At 36.6% G+C, this 24,489-nt stretch overlaps 1 protein-coding gene across 1 annotated transcript in view; it reads right to left on the bottom strand.

The window, feature by feature from the left end:
- LOC121388588 (probable G-protein coupled receptor 139) overlaps positions 1–24,489 on the bottom strand; it is a 56,431-nt gene that overhangs the window by 24,184 nt on the left and 7,758 nt on the right. Inside the window, exon 2 of the mRNA XM_041519987.1 lies at positions 15,390–15,472. The gene's annotated coding sequence lies outside the window, so the exon portion shown is untranslated. The remainder of the gene's footprint in view (positions 1–15,389; positions 15,473–24,489) is intronic.

Consider the following 24,489-nt stretch of genomic DNA (forward strand, 5'->3'; position numbering starts at 1 on the left):
AGGGTTTGTTCGGCACATTTTGTAGGTGGGAAGCCAGAGAACGCATAAGGGACCAAAACCTTACCGGTTCTGTACAGGACGTTCCTACACAGGGCGGTCTAGTATACTTAGATATGATGGAAAACCCATTAACAGTAAAGAAAATAAATATATATTTTGTATATAAAGAAAATATATGTATATTTCGGATTATACTCGATAAAATATATAACGTGTGCGTGTGTAAATATATAAAAAATATATGTAGTCAGGACAGCTCTGTACAGAACGTTCCTATACAGGGCGGTTTAGTATTCTCTACTTAGATATGGTAGTAAACAGTAAATAAAATAAAATAAATATCTATTTTGTATATACAGAAAAATATATGTATATTTCGGACAATACTCAACAGAATATATATATATATATATATATATATATATATATATATATATATATATATATATATATATGAACTTTTAATGTTATTATTACTCAGTATGTTTCAAATTTAATTATAAGTATTGTCTGTTATTACTTTACGTTCATCTAGGTATGAACAAAAAAATCATCCGCAAACTTATGTGAGAACGGCTTCGCCGATTCACAAAATTTACGGATGATTTATTTTGTTCATACCCCGATGAACGTAAAAGAAATAACAGACACTCCTTAAATAAAATAATAATAATGATATACTATATATAGAGTGATGACGGCTCTGTACAGGACGTTCCTACACAGGTCCGTCTAGTATTTTATATACTTAGATATGGTGGAAAACACATTAACAGTAAAGAAAATAAATATATTTTGTATAATACTCAATGCGTTCATGTTGACACTGTATAAAAACGTGTGTATGGGTAAACAGAACGGCACCTACCTTCAACCCCCTCCCCCCCCCCCAAATCCCCCTTTTTTAAATTCCCACTTTATGGATGGATATACATGTAACAGCATAAAAATCTTCTTTTTTTTTTAACTTTAGTCCCAATTAGATAGACACTAAGAAAAATGCAACAAAACACCTTCTGATATATATATATATATATATATATATATATATATATATATATATATATATATATAGTTAAACCTGTCCTAGCGGCCACCTGTACTCAGCGGTCACCTGCTTTAAGCGGCCACCTTTTCCCTCCCAAACGATTTATAATGTAAATGCACCTGTAATAAGCGGTCACCTGTTTAACGCGGCCAGCGGCCACCTAAATCTGATCCCAAATCGCTAAAATACCTGCATTAAGCGGCCACAGTAAAGTTTTACTCTTATATAAAAGCCCCTGCGTGTGCTGTAACCTCACCGTGGTACAGGGGTGTAACATTCTCTTTGAGAATGGCCAATACAGCACAAATTGAAGTTTAGAGTAAAATTCGGTGTCCGTAAAATTCTGTGATATTTGTATTTGTATTTTTGCACAGTTCTTTACACTGTTTTTGTTTAAACCTTGAATTTTTATATTGATGTTGATCATCACTTTATTTATTTGCATTACCATAGTTTGACACCCAATAGCCGATGTATTTTTCGTGCTGGGGTGTCGTTAAACATTCATTCATTCATTCTTATATAAAAGGGATGTTTTAACAACAGCGATAGGTGCAGCAAATAACCGACCTTCACACCTTCAGGAATAATAGTACCCATTCAGTCCCGACATCTCCACTGTGTTTCAATTAAGGAAGTATGAATCTGACATGCATCTAATTGCCTCTGGGCAGGCTACGCTTGGCATTTGTAGATTCACTTACTATAACAATACATCGCATGAAGTCGGAATTAAATAATTAAATGGAAAAAGAAAACAAACTTGTGGAGAACGGTTAATTTAATATATTCTATTTGCATTATTTTTGAAGGAGACAACATGTCAAAAGTTGATTTATAGTCAACTATGAAGCACACATCCGTTAATTAGCAGTACAGACAGTAAAACAAGAAACAACAACAAATGTTTTAAAGACTATATATGTGGCAACCTGTACTCAGCGGCCACCTGTCTTAAGCGGCCACGTTTATCTACTTCCTTGTGTGGCCGCTTAAGACAATATATATATGTGTGTGTGTGTGTGTGTGTGTGTGTGTGTGTGTGTGTATATACTCTCTCTCTCTCTCTCTCAAATATATATATCGATCGATGCCATAACCTGTCGATGCCATAACCTATGGAATCTGTCAAATGTTTTGTTTATACTTTTTACGAGATAGTCTTTTAATCTGGCGTTATCAAAACCCTCGGATACAAGTCGCAGAGACTTTGTCCAAGTTGTTGCACTGCTTTTTATTTTGAACCATTCCGCTGTAAATTTCAGCGGACCGTTTTCTACGGCCATTATACCATCTAATTCGAAATATGTACATGTTAGTTGCCAAAGTTTCAAAGTCTCCTACGAAGCTACTCAAATCGCCCATAACAACCTGTCTGTCACGCCCCCCAATTTGTAAATAGACTAGTTTCAGTCTATTTTGTCAAGGGACGTTACTCTTCGCGCGCATGCGCAATAGGAATGTGAAATACCTCTATTGAAATCAATGGTTTCTAAAATGATTGTTAGCATGCAGTTAGGATACTGCAATTGAAATAAATGATTTCTAAAATAACTGCATGTTTGTGGTTAGGATACTGCAATTGAAATCAGTGATTTCTAAAATAATCGCTCGCATGCAGTTAGGATACTGCAATTGAAATCAGTGATTTCTAAAATAATCGCTCGCATGCAGTTAGGATACTGCAATTGAAATCAGTGATTTCTAAAATAATCGTTCACATGCGGTTAGGATACTGCAATTGAAATCAATGATTTCTAAAATAATCGCTCACATGCGGTTAGGATACAGCTTAACTTGAGTCATCCTGGAGGCCAAATTGGCCGCCACATGCACCTCCACATATTATTTGAACCTTCAGACATGCTTGATCAGAGTTGATATAGGACACTTCCAATCTGTTACTATAGTCAGTCATCTCAACACAGGTTGCACTGAAGACTTAGAGTTGTTCAAGTTGAATGATTAAATGCTGGCATCCCATGTAATGACAATATTAAAGGGACAGTCCTCAGTTTGCTGTATTGTAAGATGTTTCCGACTTATAAAATATTTTTACGATTAAACTTACATATTAAATATATTTTCTAGTTTAGAATATCAGTGTCTTTATATTCAATGTGTTTCTGGTCGTCTTGATATTTTTAAGAAGCTCAAACTGGATTTTGTCTTCAAATAATTTCGAACGTACGAAAAAATATATTTTAGGAAATAAAATTAAATTTAACCTAGTACGAATATTACAACAATGAAATAAAATAAAATAACACCACTAGAGCACATTGATCATTGGCTATTGGGTGTCATACATTTGGTAATTGTGTCTCATAGTCAGAGGAAACCTATATGTTCTTCCATTAGAAGCAAGGAATCTTTTATATATGCACTTACCCACAGACAGGACAGCACATACCATGTCCTTTGATATACCAGTTGTGCAAATAAATGAATGTTCATTGGAAATGAAACCTTCAAAAATTGACTGTCAAAATAGATTCTTAATGATTTAATGGCACCAGGGCCCCGTTCCACGAAGCGATCTTAGCACTAAGATCACCATAGTGCATAAGGCAGCTATGCACTCAAGGTGATCTTAGGGCTAAGATCGCTTCATTGGACGGTGCCAAGGAAGGTAATGACAAAATAAAGAATGCTTCACCTGTCCTCATCCACTTAGATGTATAAGTTTTGTTTTGTTTAACAACACCACTAGAGTACAGTGATAAGATTAATCATCGGCTATAGGGTGTCAGACATTTGGTTATTCTGACACGTTTCTGAAGCGATCTTTTATACATGTATGTATTTTCCCACGGACAGAAAAGCACATACTTCAACTTTTGATATACCAGTCGTGCAAATAAATAAATTTGACTGTCAAAATAGGCTTTTAATAATTTAATGGCACCTAGAAGGTAAGGACAAACTAAAGGGCGTTTTACATATCCTCAACCACTCACATGAATGTTTTAATTTAGGATTAATTTTATTTAATTTTATCCATTATGTTAAACCTTAATTGGCCCTATTTTTAGGTAGTGTAAACTATTGTCTAGCATCTTTTTTTTTACCATTAATTACTTTACCATTACTTACTGATTTTTAAAACTTAAATTATTAATTTTTACAAATCTATTGTGATTCTGGTTATCCTGGTGTTTGTAAATACTTGTAGCTTAAAATACCTACATATTTTATGAGAAAAAGCAAAGATACGTACCTGAGAAACAAGGGGAAACCCAACCAAAAGAGGGCAGGCATCAGTATGAGAAATCCTGACATTTACATTGGACAGGAATATATATGCAAATATTAATTTATTATGTTTCTGTAATCATGGCTTACAAAAACATTTGTAGTTGTAAAACACACAGATTAATTTCAACACCAAAACAACCAAGCACCATGTTTATTACACAGAAAAAATTGTCTTTGATCTCATCATAGCATGGCAACCATTATTAATGTAAACAATCACCGTAGTCATGGTTCCTTAGCATTTGTCACTAATAGGAACATCTTGTTGGCCCAGTCTTGATATATGATGATCATCTGGCTTTTGCTTGTCACGTTCAAACAGGATGAATTTCATGTAGATTTCTCACTTTAGTGATGTCGCCATGGAAATGCTGATGAAGATGTCACCACTAACTAACACAGGCTGTCCATACTCATGCAATTCAATCTCATTGGTCAGTACTCTTGGTGAGATCATGTGACTGAATGTAGCCAATGGAAGATAACTCCAGGGCTCAAAGTAAGAGGCAAAATACAGCCTAGGGTTATTTATTTAAAATGGCAGGCCAAAAGAATTATGGCATGCTAAGAAAAAATATGGCCTGCTGGAAATAAGACAGCACAGGGTGAGTGGAGGATTTGTGACAGTGTGTGGAACAGTAGGATCTCTGAGATGGATTTTAGAAAATTATTAGATTAAAATATAACAGAATCACGGGCTGAGTCTCCATCAGTTCATTAGAAAATGTACATCTGTCTCTTGAAAAGTGACATGCAATTTGTTGTTAATTTTAGTAAGTGAATTTCTGTTTAACCTGATAGGTCTAAAAAATGGACTGCTTTTCACAGGCCAGTTTCGAGCCCTGCTGTTACCTGTGGGGTGATGGGTCATAAAATTGATTGTCCTTAATAGACTCAGTTGGTTTTTTCCAATGAATGAATGTGTGTGTGAGAGGGAGGGAGGGAGGGAGGGAGAGAGACAGAGAGAGAGAGAGAGAGGGAGGGAGAGAGGGAGGGAGGGAGGGAGGGAGAAACAGAGAGAGAGAAACAGAGAGAGAGAAACAGATAGAGACAGTGAGAGAGATACAGTGAGAGTGAGGGAGAGAGAGAGAGAGAGAGAGAGAGAGAGTAAAAGATTATTCTGTGACTCATCTCGAGTATTCTACCACTGAGCCATGACCCATTCTGATTCGGAACAACAAACCATTGAGAAAGAGAGAGAGAAAGAGAGACTGAGAGAGAGATAATGATGATTCCGTGCCTCATCTCGAACACTCTACCACTGAGCTACGACCCATTCTGATTCACCTGGGAGTATTCCAGTTGGAAACTAAGACCAAGCCATCAAATAAAAATCTATCTGGAATACGACTTATCCTGCAACAGTGAAAAACATTCTGGTAGTAAATGGGGGCATTAAACGTAATCCGATATTGGTTTTATATTTATTTGATATGTCAACTAAATGTCACACGAAGGGCAAAACTGGGATTAAGAAATATAGCAACAATATGTCACACCTCTGTGAAAACAATGATTACTTAATGCACTGTTGAAAATATTTCCCAGCAGTTTGTGGATGTCATGTCGGCATTTAAAAAAATCTATTACTTTTTGCTATTTGTATCGGCTGACTTAAGACTTTTTATTTAACACATGACAATCCAATAACTACCCAACTTTGTCTAAAAATTACTCCGATTACAGGCTTAGGTTTATTTCAGCATTTATCCCCGATAATCCAGAAAGAAAACACTGTCGGCTCTAATATGATTCTGATGAGGATGGATAACCGATAAAGGTAAACCGTTTCATGTGACGGAGACAGCTTCCAGGATGGTACAGACATATTTAATGCCAGGCAATATAAAAACTGTTCCCTTTTTGTTAAAGTTCTAACCAAGAGAATATTTGGGTTGCTATATCAGCAGACTTTAAAACTGGAATGCATGTTTGGGGCCCGGCCTGCTCTATCCTCTTATCGTGTTTCAACCAATCAGGTTGCAATGTTAACATAAAGGGTTTGTAGTCGAACAGACTACAGTGCCAGATAGGTTCATGCATAACCTTTTGGTTTTGCTGGATTAAGCAATTGTGTTTTTATTTCTCTCTTGGTTTTATTTTGTCTGGGGGTTAATCCTTACCCATGTGCTGAAGGAAGGAAATGTTTTTTATTTAACGACTCACTCAACACATTTTATTTACGGTTATATGGTTAAGGACATATGGTTAAGGACCACACAGATACTGAAAAATGAAACCTGCTGTCGCCACTTCATGGGCTACTCTTTTATAATTAGCAGCAAAGGATCTTTTACATGCACCATCTCACAGACAGGATGGCACATACCACGCCCTTTGATATACCAGTCGTGGTGCACTAGATGGAGCGAAAAATAGCCCAGTGGGCCCACCGACTGGGATCGATCCCAAACTGACCGCATATCAAGCAAGTGCTTTACCACTTGGCTAAGTCCCACCCCCCACCCCCCATGTGCTGAATTGCAATAGGTAAAAATGTATAGTATGTACATGTAAATAAATAACATGAATGTGGTAGTGTCATGCGACACACAAATAATTTCTTAGTGTAGGAAATAAATATATATAGTGTATATATATATATATATATATATATATATATATATATATATATATATATATATATATATATATATATATATATATATATATATATATAAATATGCCGAATCAATATTTTAATTATGTAGAATAGCACTTGTTTTCTGCCTGTGAAATGTCTTCGATTTCCTTTGAAAGACATGCAATCTGGGTGTATTCAGTACAGTTGCTGATGTGTGATGGGTTGCAATGAAAATTAAAAAGTTAATTAATTAATCCTCGGCTGTTAATTTGGTAATTTTGACAGAGGCAGGAAAACGCGCAGTGGTAAAGTGCTTGACGTATCAGTCCCTGTTGATGGGCTATTTTACTGGCTTCAGTGGTGCAGTGGTTAAGCCATCGGACTACAGGCTGGTAGGTACAGGGATCGCAGCCCGGTACCATCTCCAACCCAGAGCGAGTTCTTACAGGCTCAGTGAGTAAGGCTACAACACCCTCTTCTCTCTCAATAACCACTAACCCACTGCCCTGGACAGACAGCCCAGATAGCCGAGGTGTGTGTGCCCAGGACAGCGTGCTTGAACCTTAATGGAATATAATTTTAGAAAAAATATGTTCTAGCATGGACCCTAAGTTCCATAGCTCTCCTTTGAATGGCAAAACTACCCCTGAAATAGTTGCAGAAAAGGGGTGGGATTGGGATTGATCCCCGTTTGTGGGCCCATTGGAATATTTCTTGTTCCAACACATGCACCAATAATTGTGTATCAAAGGCCATAGCATGTGTTATCATGCCTGTGGGATGGTGCATATAAAAGATCCCATGCTACTGATGAAAAAAATTACCAAATGTTTGACATCCAACAGCCAGTAATTAACAAATCAGTGTGCTCTAGTGGTGTCATTAAACAAAACAAACTTAACTGTTGCAGAAAGTGCTTGCTTTTTGTTTTTGGGTTGTAGACTTGAACCCCTTCAATAAACTCATTGGTGGGGTTTTTTTCCCTGTTCCAACTAATGTCCCTTGACTGTCCTATTAAAGTCTCTGGTATGTACTGTCCTTTCTGTAGGAAAGTGCCTATTCAAGATCCCTTGCTGCTAACGGGAAAACGTAGTGGCTTTCCTTTAAGACCAGGGCTGTATAGCCAGGTTTTGTTTTGTGGGTGGGGGGCAACTGAGTACATGTAGTTAATAGTCTAAAACTCCTTAAACGGTTTTGTTTTGTGGGTGGGGGGCAACTGAGTACATGTAGGTAATAGTCTAAAACTCCTTAAACGGTTTTGTTTTGTGGGTGGGGGGCAACTGAGTACATGTAGGTAATAGTCTAAAACTCCTTAAACGTTTTCTATAATTTTTTCCGGATCCCCCCCCCCCCCCACCCCTCCACTAGTACAGCCCTGAAGACTATTTGTCAGAGTTACCAAGGGCTGAATTTACAAAGACTGTTTTTTGTGGAACAGCAGAGAGCCAAAAAGTCCTCTAGTTTTCGAGATAGTCCAACCCAGAGTTCAACATAGGTTGAGATATAATCAAAATGTTTGTCTTGGGGTTGGGATTCAGGAAACCAGTGTTGACATTGTGGCAAATTAGTGCGGGCTGAGAAATTTGGGGTCGAAAACATGCATTTTGAGGGTGAAAAAACAGAAAGAAGTAAAACTGCTAAATTCAAAAGCAATTGCATATAACTGGTTTAATTTTTACTTTCTGAGGCCTAAATGACTTTTATCATATGCAGCATAACCATATGAACTAAATTTACTGTATTAGTTTTACATGCGTGTAACTACATATTATTACAATGCTTTTAAGAAAAAGAGGCTTCGTAAATATGGCCCTAATATAAATGTTTGACATCCAGTAGCCAATGATTAATAAATCAATGCGTTCTAGGGCAGACCTCGCCATAAATGAAAATTGAGGTGAGTGATTAATTGCTCTCCTAACGTTGATAATAGGTAGCCATTTAAGATATTGCCATAAATTCACATGATTAGGGGAGATCAAAATTGCTATCCTTGAACTTGTCTCAGCAGAGTGATGTGAGCGATGGCTCATCTTAAAACGGTGTCGTTCCTTTGATCTTATTTCCGTGCTTACGTCCAATTAAGGTTATGAACCCAGTACCTTCCAGTCTTATGTTTGATCGTGTAACAGAGGTCTGTAATGGTGTCGTTCATTGCATCTTATTTCTGTGCTTACGTCCAATTAAGGTTGTGAACCCAGTACCTTCCAGTCTTATGTTTGATCGTGTAACCAAGGTCTGTAATGGTGTCGTTCCTTTGATCTTATTTCCGTGCTTACGTCCAATTAAGGTTGTGAACCCAGTACCTTCCAGTCTTATGTTTGATCGTGTAACCGAGGTCTGTAATGGTGTCATTCATTGCATCTTATTTCTGTGCTTACGTCCAATTAAGGTTGTGAATCCAGTACCTTCCAGTCTTATGTTTGATCATGTAACCGAGGTCTGTAATGGTGTCGTTCATTTCATCTTATTTCCGTGCTTACGTCCAATTAAGGTTGTGAACCCAGTACCTTCCAGTCTTATGTCTGATCGTGTAACCGAGGTCTGTAAAGGTGTCGTTCATTTCATCTTATTTCTGTGCTTACGTCCAATTAAGGTTCTGGGCACACATCTAAGCTATCTGGGCTGTCTGTCGAGGACAGTGGGTTAGTGGTTAGCTGTTAGTGAGAGAAAAGTTGGTGTAGTGGTCTTACACCTCCCCATTGAGTCATTAAAACAGAGAGGCAGTACCGGGCTGCGAACCCAGTACCTTCCAGCCTTATGGCCGATAGCTTATAACCATGACACTGCCGAGGCCGGTAGTGGTGTTGTTATAGGTAGTACTAAACCAAATAACTTATGGCTGGGTCAAAGTTCGAGGTGCACAAAACTTTTGATAGAAAAGTGAACACCACAAGTCCTGTGATTGGTGATAAATGTGTGTTGGTTGTAAAAAAAATTAGTTTCATGAAGGCAAAAAATGTATGCAATTTTATTTCATCTAGTACCGGTGTGTCAAGTAGCCGTGTGCTTGTTTCATGTATGGGGTACCTGTTAAAAAAAGTACTCGAATTTTGTGCGGAACTAGGGTAGTCATAGACACTACCCATTATGTCAGAAATTAGCAGCTTGACCGCCAATTTTTTCTGATTCACTTTAAGGGTGAGGGATGGTAGTATTTATATCTGTGGCGTTTATGTTGATTGATACACTGCAGGTAGGGGAGTTTTAGCCACATATGTTACTATTTTCGTCTGTGGGATTTGATTTGGTAGTATACACCCTAAACAAAGGTTGAAGAGTCCATCCTAATTACCAACACAAACCATACTTGACCGTCTTGCAGCTCAACTAGACTTAAACGAATCAACAGAACACTTCGTGTTTCACTCATAACACCAATAATCTTGCCCAAAGCCATGGGGATTTGCCTATTATGATGGCTAGACAATCTTTTAAATATTGTTTTTACAATGTTATTGATTTGGTTTCTACTTCACCATAACAACATCATTGACATCACATCCTTATTTCATGGTCATCATTACTAACAAGATACATGATTGGATGTCATTTAATGAGAAACAAAATCTGATTGGATGTTAGGTAATGAGACATAACATCCTACTGAATGCTAGATATGGCAAGCAGGATTTGTTTTCTATACCATCACAAACAGAGGGATGACATGAAAAAACACATTGATTGATGGATAGGTACTTGGGCCATATTGACTGACATAGGCACATCAATTCTTTTTCCAGTTTATGTCATAGAATTATATGAAGTGAAATAATTTGTCAATATCAAGTACAGTCACTTAACTATGACCCTCGTTAGGATTTCTGTAGATTCATTAACCAATGATATAAAACAAACATACTGAATAAATAAATGTTTAAAAATGGGTTGAGGTTGAATAGTACAAGAATTCTGAAAGTGTTGACAATTCGTTGTCATATAGCTTCGGGTTGAATAGTACAAGAATTCTGAAAGTGTTGACAGTTCGTTGTCATATAGGTTCGGGTTGAATAGTACAAGAATTCTGAAAGTGTTGACAGTTCGTTGTCGTATAGCTTCGGGTTGAGTACAAGAATTCTGAAAGTGTTGACAATTCGTTGTCATATAGCTTCGGGTTGAATAGTACAAGAATTCTGAAAGTGTTGACAGTTCGTTGTCATATAGGTTCGGGTTGAATAGTACAAGAATTCTGAAAGTGTTGACAGTTCGTTATCATAGCTTCAAGTGCCAAATGTAGCTCTTTCTCTTTCTGGTAATAAATATAGCTACAAATCTATCAGTTCCACCAATAATCGTGCTTAATAAACGTAACAATGTCAGAGTTGTATATGTCTGAATTTAGCCGTGCAGACAATACAGGAAGTTGTTTGCTAGACTGGTATTAATTAAAACTGGCCACTTTAAGAACCAGTCAAGTGGAGGAGGATGGCACTGCTCTGTTTTTGAATGTAGTGCAGTTGCCAATGGAGTTTTTTCGAATGTTGTATTTTATCTAAAATTGTTCTTGTCCTTGGTTTAAACAATATTTATTGCCGTTCAAAAACAATAGCGGTCTGGGGATTCTACAAGAAGGGATGTAGCCCAGTGTTAAAGCGCTCACCTGATGCGTAGTCAGTTTAAGTTCAATCTCTGTCGTTAAACAAACAGACTTTTAATTTAATTTTTAACTATTCTTTGATACAAAGGTCATATATACCATATATCTTCACTTATAAGTAAGTTTTTATTGTTTTGTTTTAATCAAAATATTATTTCATAACTTGGGGTGGGTGGGGGAGGTGTCACTTACAAGGGGTTAGAAAATTATGCAAAATATATTACCATTTTGGATACGACATTGAAAGTTTTGGTTGTTGAATTATGACCAATGTCTATGCTCAAATATAGTATTAATGACAATTTCTTCTTTTTTTATAACTTTTTTTTGGCATTAAATTGGTTTTGGTTATAAAATCTGCTATCGGAAAAAACACAGGTTTGTAGAATAAACAAACTTTGTGTCTACTTTCATGGGTTGAAACTAGGGTCTGTGACATGAATTAACTAACAAGATGCAATTGACCACTCTGAAAATTGTAAGGACAATAGTTTCGTTCACGCATTGATCTCGCAAATCTAATTTGGCTTACTCTATTTTTTGTTCGCGTGAAATTTGGATCACCATTTACTTGAATATACAGGTTATACAAAAAGGAAATGGGTTACCTGGATTTATTTCTGCATAACTAATAAATGGGTCACACAGATTCTCAGTTCTCAGAGGCCTGTTGATTCAAACTGATCATCAATCAAAAAATTTAATTCCAGTTCCCCAGACACTAATTTACTCCTCCCCCAGTTCCACAGACAGACAGACCGACCATTCATGGCCCAGCTCTTTGATATAGTGTGCAAGACAACTTGGTAATTAACTGGAAGGACAAAACCACACTCCATTTATGACTTGTGAGTTAAAATCTTCAATTCCAAAGACAAAATGTTTGTATTGTTTAACAACACCACTAGAGTACATTGATTAATTAATGATCGGCTATTGCATGTCAAATATTTGGTAATTCTGACTCGTAGTCATCAGAGGAGACCCACTACATTTTGCCATTAGCAGCAAGGGATCTTTTATATGCATTTTCCCACAGACAGGAAAGAACATACCACAGCCTTTGACCAGTTGTGGTGCACTGGTTGGAACGTGAGAAAAAAAAAAAAATTGTTAATGGATCCACCGTAGTGGTTTGATAATGCGACACAAACACCTCAGTCGAGCACTCAACCGACTGAGCTAAATCCCGCCCCTCCAAAGACAAAATCATGTTTGCTATTAATGGACAAATTTAGTGGGTTTCCTCTGTAAGACTGTATGTTGGAGTTACCAAGTGTTTGACATCCAATAGCCAATGATTAATAAATCAATGTGCTCTAGTGGTGTTGTGAAAATTTTGTGTAACCCTTTTTTTTTTTCTCACCCATTCAATTTAGGACATCATTTAAATGGTCATTACAGGTTAGCAAAAAATGAAAGGGTTTTTTGTTTGTTTTTTTGTTTGTTTATTTGTTTGTTATTATTTTTGGGGTGTTTAATTGTTTCCAAACCATTGTCAGGGGTGAAGAAATGGAAGATATCTACATGTAAGTAGCCCACCAGATCAGAACCAACTAAACTTTATTAGCCTGCCAGAATTTCTACTATATTATAATATACAGTGTCTTCAATTCAAATTTTATATATAGAGAGATACATTTGTCACGTGGCAAACCAAATTAGAAAGACAGCCCATCGGGCTGGTTGTTCCATTTTTTTACTTGTCTGTCAGAATTTTTACTCGCATTTGGCGAGCGGGCGAGTACTTTCTGCAGCCCTGATTGTGATGGTAACAGGGTTCAGAATTTGGTTTCACTTAACCCATACATGAGTTTCTCAGAGACTTATCTCATAGTTGAAAAGTATTTGACACAGACTAATAACTAAAAGGTCAGTGTCTTGAAGCTAGCAAATTTGCCATTTTGGATCAGACGTGCTTTGTGTTTAGTTATAGTTGCGGTTTCAAATTCAGGGTTATGCTTTTCATGTCTGCCGAGACCTCAGTAGAGATGCTGAATGTAGAAAGTGCATGGTCTTTGATGTATTCAGTTTGGACTTGATGAACGACTCACTAAAACGGTCTTAGTCTTATTGAGACATGGCCCTGTGCATTGATGAGGATTCACCAGTTGGCAGCATGTTTGTGAAACTACAGCTTGTGAATTTAGACTGAGGCCATATCATTCAGTTACCCAGTTTTTGATGTTTATTAATCAGGTGCATATTGTTCATAATCCGATGGTCAGATTTTGGACCTCGTGCGTCAACATTTTCTTTTTAAATTTCTTGCGTTTATATGACATCGATTTTTGTCAAGCTTTTCTTACTAAGACGTAAAAACTGCATTTGGAGCCAAAATGTCATCGTGCCTGAACTAGGATGTGAATTCTGATTTCAATTTAAATATTTCAGTATCAAATATACCCACCTTTTCTGTGTAATCCATGCTTTAAAAAAAAGCACAAGAAGAAAAAAAGCCGCATCACCGCATCAATTCTGGAACTTTGGTCTAACCAGAGATCAACTATTTGTTTTTTCCTAATAAGTTGGGAATTTATTTCTGAATTTTTGAATTACATGGCAATGATGCTGGCAATTTAGTTTTTGATAAAATTTACAGTTTGTTTTGTTTAACAACATCACTAAAGCACATTGATTTATTAATCACTGGGTATTGGATGTTAGATATTTGGTAACTTTGGTGTATATTTTAGAGAGGAAACGTGCTACAATCAATTAGTAGCAAGGAATATTTTATATGCACCATCCCACAGACAGGATAGCACATATAGTCTTTGATATATTCCCCGAAATTTCAATTACATAGTATTGATGCTTGGAAAGTCGCCATTATTTTCATTTATTTTTTTCATATTTTGTTCTTAATTGCATGATACCAATTCTGGAAAATTTAGCATCATTTCATCTTTAAAAGATAAAAGTTAGGTTAGTGTTTTTGACAGTGGTGGTATCATTTCTTTGTTTTATGTTCAGGGCTAGGTTAGGGTCCACAGATAATTTTGCCAAATTATCTATCAAACTTCAAGAAATGCAGAAACCTGGTTATTTTCTAACAAAATATCAATTTTTTCATGAAATTATTTTGCCAAATTAAAATAAAATTCACCAGTTTTTTAAATTTGTGGTTGTCGTCAAATTTGGCAAGTGCCAGAGTTTGCTCTGATTTTGGAGATAAATACAGCATTTCTTCACTTGTAACAAGATTCCTTTTGTGCTGGTAGAGTACTTGAAACTATTTCGACATTGTGTATATATATATATATATATATATATATATATATATATATATATATATATGCACTTGTATTTGAAAAATTAACAGGTATTTCTTTATATATTATTATATATTATATTATATATATTGCAAGCTCAAGCAAATCTCCATCTTTCTTTAATTACCATCATCTGTCAGTAATATATTTCAAACAGGTGTTGACAGGGCTCATTCATTGGAACAGATTTTGGTACATTTGCTGTTACTATGCACCTGAACAGGTAATCTGCTGTAGAAGTTAAAGGGTTAATAAGGAATGAAGCTCATGTATTCGGTGCTTATAAGCAGATGTATTGAGCTGTTGATTTTGTTTATTTGTTTTGTTTAATGACATCACTAGAGCACATTGATAAACCTGCCATATTTTTCCATTAGCAGCAAGGCATCTTTTATATGCACTGGTTGGAATGAGAAAAAAACCCAATCTGTTGAAAGGATCCATCAAGGTGGTTCGATCCTGCATTGTAACCACCTTAGGCGAACGCTCAACTGACTGAGGTAAATGTTGCCCCTGAGCCATCTTAGTTAATGAGAAAGGAGGATCTTAAATGCATGACCATTATGCAAAAGCATCAATTAGAAGATAAAGGGCTAATAAAGAAAGAAGATGACAAACAGCACTCACATGCAGATGTATTCTGGTTTAGACGTTAAAGGGTTAATGAGCAACATAGACCTCGGACTCGGTACTCTTGCAGATGTATTCTGCTGTAAAAGTCAAAGGGTTAACAAAGATGAGACATGTAAAATGTATATGGAAATAGATTCATTGGTACAAGCTACAGTTAATGGGGAATGAAGATCACATAATAGATTTAGTCCATGTGCAGATGTAATCTATTGTGGAAGATAAAAGGTTAATGGAGAATGATGATATATGCTGGATGTATATATGCAGATAGATTCATTGATAGAAGGTAAAGGCTTAATGGGGACTGAAGACCATATAATGTAAACAAAGACCGAATCATATGCAGATGTATTCTGCTATGAGTCTATCCCATGTCGTCTCTGCTGTAGAAGTTAAAGGGTTAATCAGGAACACAAAACAAGCACAATCTCGGTACTCGATGCAGAGACCTGGTGCTGTAGAAGTTAAAGGGTTAATCAGGAACACAAACCAAGCACAATCTCGGTACTCAATGCAGAGATATGTTGCTGTAGAAGTTAAAGGGTTAATGAGAAATGAAGACCACCACATAGTTGGCAGTCATATAGGGATATATTCTGCTACAGAGGTTAAAGGGTTAAAAAGGGCAGAAGAACACCCTGTGCTCAGGGCACCCATACAAGTGGACTTTTATTAGCACACGCCACTGGGCACACATGCTTTATTAGCAGCAAATGTCCAGAACCAATATCTGTCTGCAAAATGAAGCAAACTGCAATAAGCAGATGTCCACAGATTTCAAGTGCATTGTGTACATGTATGTGGGTGGGTAAGTCCATGCCAAATAGAGAATACTACATGAGGTTTTTTTCGATATACCATGTGTACATGTATGTGGGTGGGGAAGTCAGGGCCAAATAGAGAATACTACAGGAGTGGTTGTTAGATATACCATGTGTACATGTATGTGGGTGGGGAAGTCAGGGCCAAATAGAGAATACTACAGGAGTGGTTGTTAGATATACCATGTGTACATGTATGTGGGTGGGGAAGTCAGGGCCAAATAGAGAATACTACAGGAGTGGTTGTTAGATATACCATGTGTACATGTATGTGGGTGGGGAAGTCAGGGCCAAATAGAGAATACTACAGGAGTGGTTGTTAGATATACCATGTGTACATGTATGTGGGTGGGGAAGTCAGGGCCAAATAGAGAATACTACAGGAGTGGTTGTTAGATATACCATGTGTACATGTATGTGGGTGGGGAAGTCAGGGCCAAATAGAGAATACTACAGGAGTGGTTGTTAGATATACCATGTGTACATGTATGTGGGTGGGGAAGTCAGGGCCAAATAGAGAATACTACAGGAGTGGTTGTTAGATATACCATGTGTACATGTATGTGGGTGGGGAAGTCAGGGCCAAATAGAGAATACTACAGGAGTGGTTGTTAGATATACCATGTGTACATGTATGTGGGTGGGGAAGTCAGGGCCAAATAGAGAATACTACAGGAGTGGTTGTTAGATATACCATGTGTACATGTATGTGGGTGGGGAAGTCAGGGCCAAATAGAGAATACTACAGGAGTGGTTGTTAGATATACCATGTGTACATGTATGATGGTGGGGAAGTCAGGGCCAAATAGAGAATACTACAGGAGTGGTTGTTAGATATACCATGTGTACATGTATGATGGTGGGGAAGTCAGGGCCAAATAGAGAATACTACACGAGTGGTTGTTAGATATACCATGTGTACATGTATGATGGTGGGGAAGTCAGGGCCAAATAGAGAATACTACAGGAGTGGTTGTTAGATATACCATGTGTACATGTATGTGGGTGGGCAAGTCAGGGCCAAATAGAGAATACTACACGAGTGGTTGTTAGATATACCATGTGTACATGTATGTGGGTGGGCAAGTCAGGGCCAAATAGAGAATACTACAGGAGTGGTTGTTAGATATACCATGTGTACATGTATGTGGGTGGGCAAGTCAGGGCCAAATAGAGAATACTACAGGAGTGGTTGTTAGATATACCATGTGTACATGTATGATGGTGGGGAAGTCAGGGCCAAATAGAGAATACTACAGGAGTGGTTGTTAGATATACCATGTGTACATGTATGTGGGTGGGCAAGTCAGGGCCAAATAGAGAATACTACAGGAGTGGTTGTTAGATATACCATGTGTACATGTATGATGGTGGGGAAGTCAGGGCCAAATAGAGAATACTACAGGAGTGGTTGTTAGATATACCATGTGTACATGTATGTGGGTGGGCAAGTCAGGGCCAAATAGAGAATACTACAGGAGTGGTTGTTAGATATACCATGTGTACATGTATGTGGGTGGGCAAGTCAGGGCCAAATAGAGAATACTACAGGAGTGGTTGTTAGATATACCATGTGTACATGTATGTGGGTGGGCAAGTCAGGGCCAAATAGAGAATACTACAGGAGTGGTTGTTAGATATACCATGTGTACATGTATGATGGTGGGGAAGTCAGGGCCAAATAGAGAATACTACAGGAGTGGTTGTTAGATATACCATGTGTACATGTATGTGGGTGGGCAAGTCAGGGCCAAATAGAGAATACTACAGGAGTGGTTGTTAGATATACCATGTGTACATGTATGTGGGTGGGGAAGTCAGGGCCAAATAGAGAATACTACAGGAGTGGTTGTTAGATATACCATGTGTACATGTATGTGGGTGGGGAAGTCAGGGCCAAATAGAGAATACTACAGGAGTGGTTGTTAGATATACCATGTGTACATGTATGTGGGTGGGCAAGTCAGGGCCAAATAGAGAATACTACAGGAGTGGTTGTTAGATATACCATGTGTACATGTATGTGGGTGGGCAAGTCAGGGCCAAATAGAGAATACTACAGGAGTGGTTGTTAGATATACCATGTGTACATGTATGTGGGTGGGGAAGTCAGGGCCAAATAGAGAATACTACAGGAGTGGTTGTTAGATATACCATGTGTACATGTATGATGGTGGGGAAGTCAGGGCCAAATAGAGAATACTACAGGAGTGGTTGTTAGATATACCATGTGTACATGTATGTGGGTGGGGAAGTCAGGGCCAAATAGAGAATACTACAGGAGTGGTTGTTAGATATACCATGTGTACATGTATGTGGGTGGGCAAGTCAGGGCCAAATAGAGAATACTACACGAGTGGTTGTTAGATATACCATTTATTTTACAAGCTGTTGGAAAGTACACCTAATGACTATAACAGCCACTCGTGTATCTAACATTGTTGCTTATATATTCTTAAAAATAAATTTTAAAAACCTCTTTTCTAAGTCATATTTACAGCACTTCTTGCTCTCATGGTCAAATACCATGGTATGTGCTGTCCTGTCTGGGATGGTGCATATAAAAGATCCTTTGCTACTAATGAAAACAGTGTAGCGGGTTTGCTCTGGTGACTATACGTATCAGAATTTCCCAATGTTTGACATAATGATGAAATAATCAATGTGCTCTAGTGGTATTATTAAACAAAAACAAACTTTATCTTTCTTGCAATGATGTGTCAGAGAGGAAATAGTTTCAGGTTAACTTATAAATATGTCACAGAGCTGTCAGTTTTAATTGCGGTATGGCTGTTATTTAGTCTCTGTCTATCTGTCTGTCTGTCAGCCTTTCTGTCCAGCTTAATAGAATCTATCACCATTGTGAGGTATAGATAAGGCAATTCCAACCCGAGGGACTAAATGTTTTTTTGTTAGGGCCGAGGTTTACCAAGGTTGGAATTGCCTTATTTATACCTCACAACAATGATTGATTCTTTTTCTTGCCCATTTAGTTACAGTTACAAAACATTAATTTTGTAAGCTACTTATGGTTTGTTTATTGTAGAACAATTCGTAATCATTTCACCTACTAACTCACTTAATCATACATGGGGAAAAATATAGTCCACCTTATGCAGCGACATTAAAATGTAACAACTTAACAATAAATAAAAAGTTGAAAATATTAATTTGTTTAAATATTTTTAAAACAATGATACAATGTGAACAATGATACAATGTGAAATGTCAAACATAATATTGAAAACCATGAGTTATGATGTCAATTGTTGTAAAAGATCAGTTATGACATCACACATATAGAAATTGTCCAGCAAAGTTGGCTAATTTAGTCTAGTGGGCAAGAAATCTTTGTCTGTCATAGCTTTCAATTAAAATAAAATATTTAGTTCAATCTCTTTACAACTATATCTTTAACATGCTTAGTCACCTGCATTAAAAAAACAAGCACTTCATAAATCCATAATCTCCCATTACATGAACATGAAAAATGATCAGACGTAAAGTAAAGCGGGGAAATTGTGTTAATAAGTTTGTTCACCCTGGAAGTGTAAAAAAAATACAGTTATTAATATTAAATGAACAATATTAAATTCCTTTTTTAAAATCAAAATGTCACCTTTAGTTTTCAAGCCTATAGGCATAAAATTCGATAAAACCCCCAGACAAATTATCTATTTAAGCCCATGGCTTATGTATGGGCATTCCTGTTATAAATTACTCAGCACATGAAAAAATTACTGCATAAAAAGATATAATGAATACAAATTGCATACTTCTGACTGTTACGACAAATCATGCAGTGAGAACACCCCTTCAGCTACATACACAGAGAAAAAACAAATCTCTTCTATATTAATGTTACTTAATCTAACACAGGGGTCTGTCTGTACCTTTAACATCCAATCACAAAAAAGAACCCCAAGAAAACCCCATCCAGTCAGACTGTGTAATAAAGATAATATCTTGCAGCGGGTTAATATTTTATGTATTATACCGCACACTGACTAGTGGGGTTTTTTGTTGCATTTTTTTTGCATTGGCTCATAGCGTGTATTTGACAGACTGCTTATCTAATTTACTGGTTTCCTTCTGTCTTGTTTGTTTCCTGTAGTGTTCCTAATGAAAAAATATTTTTCATGCCGAGTTTAAAAATCTGAGATGATATTTCACACCAGTGCTGAGTTTGATAATACGGTAGATTTCAAATATGTTGCGATTTAGTTGTTTGTTTTAAAAAAAGCTTATACTGTTTAAAGTTAGCTTGTTTTGTTTAATGACACCACTAGAGCACATTGATTTATTAATTATCGGCTATTGGGTATAAAAAAATAAAATAATTCTGACATATAGTCTTAGAGAGGAAACCTGCTACAATTTTCCATTAGTAGCAAGGGATCTTTAATATGCACCATCCCACAGACAGCATAGCACATATTGCAGCCTTTCATATACCAGTAATGGTTCACTGGCTGGAACGAGAAATAGCCCAGGGACAGGGATTGATCCTAGACCAATTGGGACAAAAAAAAACCCCAGAGAATGGGTCCACTGAGATTTGATCCTTTGACCCAAGAACTAAAAGTGATCAAGTGCTCTACTGACTAAGCCAGATCTCGCCCCTCTAATTCTGCATTGTGTATGTTAAGTTTCTACATGTATAGGTCCCATTTCTTATAAACCATGTCCTAGATCAATAAAACTTGGTTTGTAATTGCTACTATGGCTATACATCTGAATTTTAAATGATTAAATTGATTTAATTTTACTCTTTTTTATTCTTTTAATTCAGTTGGGTTTTTTAAAGCATGAATTGAGATAAACATCTGTGGCCGCAACTGTTAAGTGACAACAAAACTGTTTATAGTAGACATACAAGACATTTGATTCTGCGAAATTCGTGTTTAAAAATGGAAATTAGATTGTACCAGGCAGTTGTCGATAGTGTTGGAATTAAGTTGGAATTTCATCCAGAATAATCAATCTGTACTGATTAACTTTGAATTGCACAATCAGTTAGAACAGGGTGGTATGACCACAGCAAATGGTAAAACAAGTTCGGATGAATCAACCAGGCTCGAAATAGAAAGTAAAATATATATAGCCTGCTGTAAGAATTTGATAGTATGACCACAGCAAATGGTAAAACAAGTTCGGATGAATCAACCGGGCTCGAAATAGAAAGTAAAATATATATAGCCTGCTGTTAGAATTGGATGGTATGACCACAGCAAATGGTAAAACAAGTTCGGATAAATCAACCGGGCTCGAAATAGAAAGTAAAATATATATATAGCCTGATGTTAGAATTGGATGGTATGACCACAGCAAATGGTAAAACAAGTTCGGATGAATCAACCAGGCTCGAAATAGAAAGTAAAATATATATAGCCTGCTGTTAGAATTGGATGGTATGACCACAGCAAATGGTAAAACAAGTTCGGATGAATCAACCGGGCTCGAAATAGAAAGTAAAATATATATAGCCTGCTGTTAGAATTGGATAGTATGACCACAGCAAATGGTAAAACAAGTTCGGATGAATCAACCGGGCTCGAAATAGAAAGTAAAATATATATAGCCTGCTGTTAGAATTGGATAGTATGACCACAGCAAATGGTAAAACAAGTTCGGATGAATCAACCAGGCTCGAAATAGAAAGTAAAATATATCTAGCCTGCTGTTAATACTTTAAAAAACAAATAGCAGGTTAAATGAAATATGGCCTGCTGGAAATAAAGACAGCGTGGGGTAAGGGGAAGACTTGATAATTAATGTGTGAAACATTAGAACTTTTGACGGGTAGTTTATAGCATTCTGGAATTAAAACATAACAGAATCATGAAATAAATAGCAGATCAAATAATCATAAAATGCATCTGTCTTTTATAAAATCACCTACAACTTTTGAGTAGTTTTAGAGGTGAACTTCTATTTTCTATAGGTCTAACGAATTGACTGCTTTTAATTTTTCGCAGGCTGCTAGCTGTTTCAAGCCCTGACCAACAGGGTTTCTGCCAGAGGGTACAAAGGGTAAAATTATCTACCCTTTAGTCTTAGAATTTAATGGATACATTTTTATAATTTTTGGAAAGATTAATGTAAGAGAACTGTTTAAAATTTGTCAAAAGTACATGCACATCAAATTCAGTGTCCAATTTGAAAAGATTTCAGAGACATAACCAACTAGTAGGTTAATGACATGTTTGGCAAGGTTAATGACATGTTTGGCAAGGTTAATGACCAGTATGGCACTTATGTTCTGCTTTGGGGGGTTTTACGTAGTCTCAAATTAATTACTGACAGAAAGCCTGAGTGGGTCCTAATAGGTACTAGAAAATTACCAATCCATTGCTGTGTTAATCCTAAAACACACCAAAGCTGGGTCTGTAGAGTAAAGTTTGTTTTATTTAACGACACCTCTAGAGCACATTGATGTTTATCTTATCATCGGCTATTGGACGTCAAACATATGGTCTTTCTGACATATTTCTTTCCAGTAAGCAGCAAGGGGTCTTTTATATGCACTTTCCCACAGACAGGACAGCACATACCACAGCCTTTGATGAACCAGTTGTGGACTACTGGTTGGAACGGAAAATAGCTCAAACTGCAAATGGGTCTACTGAGAAGGATCAATCCTATAACCGTCCACTTCACAGGCGGACACACTACCACTTGAGATAAAACTGATATTGGTCTATAATTGCTAGGGTCATCTTTGCACCATGTTTAAAAATAGCTGTTACTTTTCCACATTTTAGAAGGTCTGGGTAAGAATTTGTTTTAATACTTATATTAATAATATGGGTTACAGACCGCGTAATAACAGATGCAGTAAGCTTTAATAATTTGGGACCAATATTATCAACACCTGCTGCTTTTTTCACATTTAAGTTCAACAATGTATTTAGAACTTCTGCATCTGATATAGCCCTCAAAGTAAATGGAGGCACATCCAATAATTTTTTATAAAGGTACTCATTCAGAATTTTAGGAGTAAAAGTGATATCTTCTGTCTGTACTTAGTCAGCTAGCTCAATAAAATATTTGTTAAAAACATTGACAATTTCTTTAGCAGATGTTGCCATTTAGTTGTCATGTTTTATTTGATTTGGGGGTGGTGAGGACTTTTTAGAATTTAGTTCATTTATGTGTTTCCATACTTGACTTGTTGACTGGTTTTCATTTATGGCTTGCTTGTAGTAATTTTCTTTTTCCTTTATTTCTCAAGTGTTTATATGTTTTCCAATCCGGGCCTTTTTTTGTGAGCTTTGTCACGTAAGTGCCTAGCATCATTTATTTCTGGAGTTAGCCAACTAGGTTTTAACTGTTCTTTTACTCGTTTATTTTTCAGTCGTGCATGTAAATCCAGAACTTTATTAAAAAGATTATACCACATTTGGAGAGCAGAATTACAGTTTGTTTCATTTTCGATTTCATTAAATGGTTCTTTCGTTAGGTCTTTAAGATGATGTCTGAGTCTGTAACTGTTCCATGTTATCAATATATAATAACTGTTTTCATATCTTTAGATATATTTTTTTCTATAAATACCAACAATAATTATGAGGATTCCACATTGCTTAAAATATACCATTCCTGTTTAACAAAAAAAAGGATAAAGTAAGGTTTGAACATTGTGCAGCTGCTAATCTGATAATGTGAAAATACAGCACAGACGGGGGAGGTGGGTGGGGTGGTGTTGGGTGGTGTGTGTTTGTCACATTCAATTCAGTTCATTTAGTTTTTGACTGGTATAGCTTGCCTGCCAGATTCAGACTCGTATCCACTGTATTTTGGGGATAATCATTATATTGAACCAACTAATACTTGCTATAGTTCTTTGTGTTGTGTTACGTACTGTAAATCTTGTAATGTTTGGGGGTGTGTGTGTGTGTGTGTGTGGGGGGGTGGGGTTGTGGAATTATAAAACATTTACTAAACTCTTAATAATGAAGTTACTAATATTGTCCAAACTAAATTGGCAATTTTCCTGCTTCATTTGTCCCATCATGACTTCTTGTAAAAAAAAAAGAAAAAAAAAAAAGAAAAAAGTGTTCTGCTGTTGGTCAGTTATGAGTTACTAGTTGTTTTGGTGGTTGTGTCATGTACTGTATTCTTTGTATAGTTTTTGGTGGTTGTGTCATGTACTGTATTCTTTGAATAGTTTTTGGTGGTTGTGTCATGTACTGTATTCTTTGTATAGTTTTTGGTGGTTGTGTCATGTACTGTATTCTTTGAATAGTTTTTGGTGGTTGTGTCATGTACTG

The sequence above is a fragment of the Gigantopelta aegis genome, chromosome 14, assembly GCF_016097555.1.
Source record: "Gigantopelta aegis isolate Gae_Host chromosome 14, Gae_host_genome, whole genome shotgun sequence".
Classification (NCBI taxonomy): Eukaryota; Metazoa; Mollusca; class Gastropoda; order Neomphalida; family Peltospiridae; genus Gigantopelta; species Gigantopelta aegis.